This window comes from Nicotiana sylvestris, chromosome 7 (genome assembly GCF_000393655.2).
Source record: "Nicotiana sylvestris chromosome 7, ASM39365v2, whole genome shotgun sequence".
NCBI lineage: Eukaryota > Viridiplantae > Streptophyta > Magnoliopsida > Solanales > Solanaceae > Nicotiana > Nicotiana sylvestris.
In genome coordinates, this window is record NC_091063.1 from 84,852,314 (window position 1) to 84,858,721 (window position 6,408).

Below are 6,408 nucleotides of genomic sequence, written 5' to 3' on the forward strand. Positions count from 1 at the left end.
TCAAGTCTACATATAATAACAGTTACCACTCTAGTATCCAGATGGCTCTGTACGAGGCTTTGTATGGGCGTAAGTGTAGATCTTCTATAGGGTGGTTTGATGTTGGAGAATCTGGGTTACATGGGCCAGCCCTGGTTCAATAGGCCATAGAAAAAGTAAAGCTTATCCGGGAGCGAGTGTTGATAGATCAAAGTTGTCAGAAGTCATATTGTGACGTGCGGCGACGAGATTTAGAGTTCAAGGATAATGACTGGGTATTCTTAAAGGTGTCATCTATGAAGGGTGTGATGAGGTTTGGCAAGAAAGGCAAACTTAGCCCACGGTATATTGGGCCTTATATAATCATTCAGAGAGTGAGCCAAGTAGCTTATGAGTTAGAATTGTCCTCGGAATTGGAGTCTGTCCATCCGATTTTTTATGTATCTATGTTACGGAAGTGCATTGGCAATCCTACCCCAGTGGTGCCCACGGATGATATACATATTACAGAGGACTTGTCATACGAGGAAATTCTAGTTGCCATCATAGACCGAGAAATCCGCAAGCTATGGAATAAGGAGGTAACCTTCGTGAAGGTCTTATGGAGAAGCAAGAATGTGGAAGAGATGACGTGGGAAGTGGAGGAAGAAATGAAGTCTAAATACCCACACCTATTTCAAATAGGAGATATGGCTCGGGGTGGGATACCTTAGCACATCCCTATTCAGGCTAGTAAGTTCTCAAGTAAGCTCTTGTTTTAGACATTCCAAATTTATAATATACAACTATATGAGGCCAAGTGTGGCATGTATAGTATATTTCTGGCTGCGTGTAGGGTGGTTTTAGTCTAGTGTACGGAGGACACTCTGGCAAATATTTTCCAAGGTATCTAAGAGTAAACATTCGAGGACGAATGTTTCTAAGGGGGGAAGGATGTTATATCTCGCGCTTCTCGTACGATAAAGTTTCGTCTTCAGTTAATTGACATAGACTCAGGGATGAGATTATCTTGAGGTTAGCATATTTATGCTATTTATAACAAGCGATAAGTAAGTTCCATGAAGGATAAAAGGTACATGAATTAAAGATGGACAAGTACCATACAAGGTACAATATGACCGTGATAGTATGATGTACAAGGTATATTAAAACTGAATAGAATTTTAAGTAATTTGAGATAATTCTTACTTATGCGGGTAATTGGTTAATTACCGGGTAACGGGATATAAACTAATTAACTAATAAGTGGGATAAAGATTAAAATTTTCACCCCCACCCCCATGTGGCAGAAAGCCACATCTTATTCAAATGACTCTTAGTCATTTCTTATTAGGTGGCAACCTAATACATTAATGTCAGGATACCTCAATTTTAAGGCTTTCAATATAAAACCATATCACAATCAGATGTGAGGTTTTACATATTAGCAATATGATTTCTTGCAAATCCCTACACATTCCTACAAAATACTACAATGTGACTTCTTGCAACCAATTCATACAAAAAATCCAACTAGAATTATTAGAATCTTAGCAACGTAAAAATTTTGCAATTCTAAAGGAGTACGGCACAATATTTTCCAAGAACATCATATAGATTTTTTCCTACTCTAGGTATGTTAAGGCTAAGCCCTTCCTTCAATTTGGCAGGATCTCGTAATTACATGTGTTTGATAACAAGGCATAAAGAGAAATTCATATTCCTGAATTTATGTACATTTTCCTAGTTTTGTAAGTTACAGTATTCTCCTTATCGGGACTTCATATTCAATTGAGTATTATCTTCTTCCAGTCAAGAGAGCAGAGAGTCTATATATACAGTATTAGAGTATTTTCACTACCATCGATCTATAATCAATGGGCAGGACCCTATTGGGCAACCTATGATTAGATGGTAAGTTATATACCGAGCCTACTATGGCCGAGCGCCTATGAGCATGCCTAGTTAGCCGAGATATAGAGACTAGTATGGCCGAGCACCTATGAGCGAGCCTAGTATGGCAGAGCAGTTATATATATATATATATATATATATATATATATATATATATATATATATATATATATAGAGCCTTATAGGCCCGAACAACTATTTTACTTACTATATTGAGAGAGTGTAGTCAGTATCAACAGGTAAGCATATGTTCAGATTATCAATTCAGTTTCAGCTTTCAGTATATTGCCTTACATACTCGGTACATTATTTTGTACTGACGTCCCTTTCTGGGGGCGCTGTATTTCATGTGTGCAGGTTCAGACAGACAGACGGGTAGACATCCTCAGTAGGTGTTTCCTGAGTTAAGCTTTATTGGTAAGCTCTATGTCCTTCAGAGTTGCCAGGTCTAGAAGTTTTGTGCACATATTGTGTACATATATAGATAGGTTATGGCTAGGTCGGGGCCCTGTTCCGATCACAGTACATCCATAGGCAGAGGCTTGTAGACATATTCTGTCAGTTAGTGCAGTATGTTGGGCTTGTAGGCCCTGTAGGTATATTTTGTTGTCTTGTCAGTTATAGTAGTTATGACAGCCTTGCCGGCCTAGCTTTATGTTGACATTTAGTCAGCGTTAGTCTCTATTTAGTTTTATATTTTGCTTCACAAATTGTCTTGCAATGTGGCCCCTGGCCAAAGTATGACATTATATGTCGAGAAATCTTGAGTCGCAAGTTGGTACGCACAGATAAATGAGGCACCGGGTGCTGGTCTCGCCCCCAGGCTCGGGGCGTGACAACCGCCTCCCATATAAAGCCTCATATGGAGCCATCTGAATACTCGATTAACAACTGTTGTTGTAAGCGAACTCTGTGCGTGGTAGAAACTAGTCCCATGAACCCCCAAAATCAATGACGCAAGCAGGTAGCATGTCCTCCAATACCAGAATAGTGCGCCAGGATTGTCCGTCCGTCTGAGGGTGAAATGTTGTGCTCAACTCAACCTGAGTACCCAACTCTCGCTGCACGACCCTCCAAAACTATGATGTAAACTACGTGCCTCTGTCTGAAATGATGGAAACTAGCACCCCATGAAGGTGAACAATCTTTGTGATGTAAATCTCAGCCATCCGCTCTGAAGAATAGGTAGTGCTCATAGGAATGAAGTGTGCGGACTTGGTCAGCCAATCCATAATAACCCAAATAGCATCGAACTTCCTCGAATCAAGCAAGCCATATTTCATCTGCACTCTAAAATCTCTATCTTCTAAAGCAAGCCACCCAGTCTTTGATGCTCATATTTCATCTGCTAACAGTTGAGACACCGAGGTACAAACCCAACTATATCTTTCTTTATTATCCTTCACCAATAGTGATGTCTCAAACCCTTATACATCTTCACGGCACCTGGATGGATGGAATACCACGAACTATGGGCCTCCTCAAGAATCAACTCCCATAGACCATCCACATTGGGCACACATATCTGGCCCTGCATCCTCAATACCCTGTCATCACCAATAGTCGCATCTCTGTCATCACCGTGCTGAAACCTGTCCTTGAGGACAACAAATGAGGATCATCATACTGGCGCTCCCTGATGCGATCGAATAAGGAAGACTAAGAAACCACACAAGCTAGGACCCGACTGGACTCCGAAATATCCAATCTCACAAACCGATTGGCCAAAGCCTGAATGTTAACTGTAGGGTCTCTCTCTCCAACAAGAATAAATGCAAGACTGCCCATACTCATCGCCTTCCTACTCAAGGCATCATCCACCACATTGTCCTTTTTTGGATGATACAAAATAGTAATATCATAGTCCTTTCGCAACTCCAACCATCTCTGCTGCTTCAAATTGAGATCCTTCTATTTGAACAAGTGCTGGAGGCTACGATGATCAATAAATACCTCACAATTCACACCATAGAGATAGTGCCTCCAAATCTTCAATGCATGAACTATGGCAGCCAACTCCAAATCATGAACATGGTAGTCTTCTCATGGGTCTTCAACTGGAGCGAAGCATAAGAAATCACTCTACCCTCCTGCATCAACAAACACCCAATACCGATCCGAGAAGCATTACAATATACTGTATAGGAACTAGAAGCTGATCTTAGAACTAGAACTGGAGCTGTGGTCAAGGCAGTCTTGAGCTTCTGAAAGCTCACCTCACACTCATTTGACCACCTGAAAGGAGCACCCTTTTGGGTCAATTTGGTTAAAGGGGATGCAATAGAAGAGAAACCCTACACGAACCGACGATAATAACCCGCAAAGCCAAGAAATCTCTAAATCTTTGTGGCTGAGGACGGTCTGGGCCAACTCTGAACCGCCTCCATCTTTTTCCGAATACCCTCACTGGACATCACGTGTCCCATGAACGCTACTGATATGAGCCAAAACTCGCACTTGGAGAACTTAGCATAAAGTTTCTCCTCCCTCAACCATTGCAGCACAATCCGCAAATAATGGGCATGCTCCACCTGGCTACGGGAGTACACTAGGATGTCATCAATGAATACAATAACAAATAAGTCGAGGTAAGGCTGGAACACACTGTTCATCAAATGCATGAATGCTATGGGGAAATGGTCAGCCCAAAAGACATCACAAGGAACTCATAATGACCATAACGTGTCCTGAAAGCTGTCTTAAGAATATCCGAGTCCCAAATCTTTAACTGGTGATACCCTGACCTCAAATCAATCTTGGAGAACACCCTCGCTCCCTAAAGCTTGTCGAATAGGTCATCAATACGAGGCAAGGGATACTTGTTCTTGATTGTAATTTTGTTCAACTACCTATAAATAATGCACATCCTCATAGTGCCATCATTCTTCTTCACAAATAGAACATGTGCACCCCAAGGTGGCACACTAGGTCTAATAAACCCCTTCTCAAGAAGCTCTTGAAGCTGCTCCTTCAATTCCTTCAACTCAGTCGGTGCCATATGGTACAGTGGAATAGAAATAGTTTAAGTGTCGAGCATCAAATCAATATCGAAGTCAATATCCCTGTCCGGCGGCATGCTCGACAGGTCTATAGGAAACACATCTGGAAAATCTGCACCACCAGAATAGAATCACTAGTAGGGGCCTCTGCACTAATATCCCTTACAAAAGGCATATAAGATAAACAACCCTTCCCAACCATCCGCTGGGCCTTCAAGTATGAAATCTCTTTGCTAGGGATATAATCTAAAGACCCTCGCCAATCGATCTAAGGCAACCCCGGCATCGCCAACGTTATGGTCTTAGCCTGGTAGTCTAAATAGCATGACAGGGAGACAACCAATCCATACGTAATATCACGTCAAAGTCAACCATACTAAGCAGTAACATACCAACTCTAGTCTCTAATCCCCCAATAGTCACTACACACGACAGATACGCACGGTCCACAACAACAGTATCGCCAACCAAAGTAGATACATAAATAGATAAAGCTAAAGACTCACGGGGCATATTCAGATAATGAGAAAAATTTGAGGATACATATGAAAAGGTGGAACCATAGTCAAATAATACAGAAGCATCTCGGTGGCACACTGAGACAATACCTGTGATCATTGTGTCTGAAGCAATAACATCTAGTCTGGTAGAGAGTGCATAGAAATGGGCCTGGCCGCCGCCTGATCGGCCTCCCCCCTAAGGCGATTCCCTAGCTGACTGAGCTCTACCCCCGAGCTGGTTGGGCGAGTGGTGAATAACCGGAGCTGAAGATGCAGCCTCACTCCTCTACTATGTTGGCCCTCCATGACGACGAGGACACTGCCTCCATAAATGCCCAAGCTCCCCACACTCAAAACAAATTCCTGGTGTTGGTGACGGGGACTGAAGGGAGCCCCGAGTACCAGGATAATTGGAAGAAGAACCTAGCATAGAGAAGCCATGGACCGATGGAGCGCGGACAAACTCTAGGTTGGAAGGGCAATGAGAGATAAGTGGCCCTGATGGGAATCATGAGAACTATGGCCAGATCCTGCACCACGATGAGCTGGACGAGCCGTATGAGCATGTCTAACTGGACGACCCTTGGCGTGGTGAAGTTGACCTTCAGAATGAACACCACCAAAACTACCTGATCCACGAGGCCTCTTGGCTTCCCTCTCAACCCGATTTTGGCGGCGAACAGATTCTATCTCCCGAGCAATGTCAACAACCTCCTCAAAAGTGGCACCTAACACCCTCTCTCTAGTTATAAATATTCGTATCTAATACGCGAGGCCATCAACGAACCTCCTGATCCTCTCCCTGTCCGTGGGCACCAACCAAGCAGCATGACGGCCTAACTCAGAAAATCTCATCTCGTAATGCATCACAGTCATATCATCCTAAAGCAACTACTCAAATAGTTTGTGCATCTCCTCTCTGCGGGACTACGGTACATACTTCTCCAAGAAGAGAACGGAGAACTGCTGCCAAGTAAGAGGTGCTGCACCAATCGGCCTACGCCTCTCGTAAGTCTCATACCAAGTGAAGGCAGCTC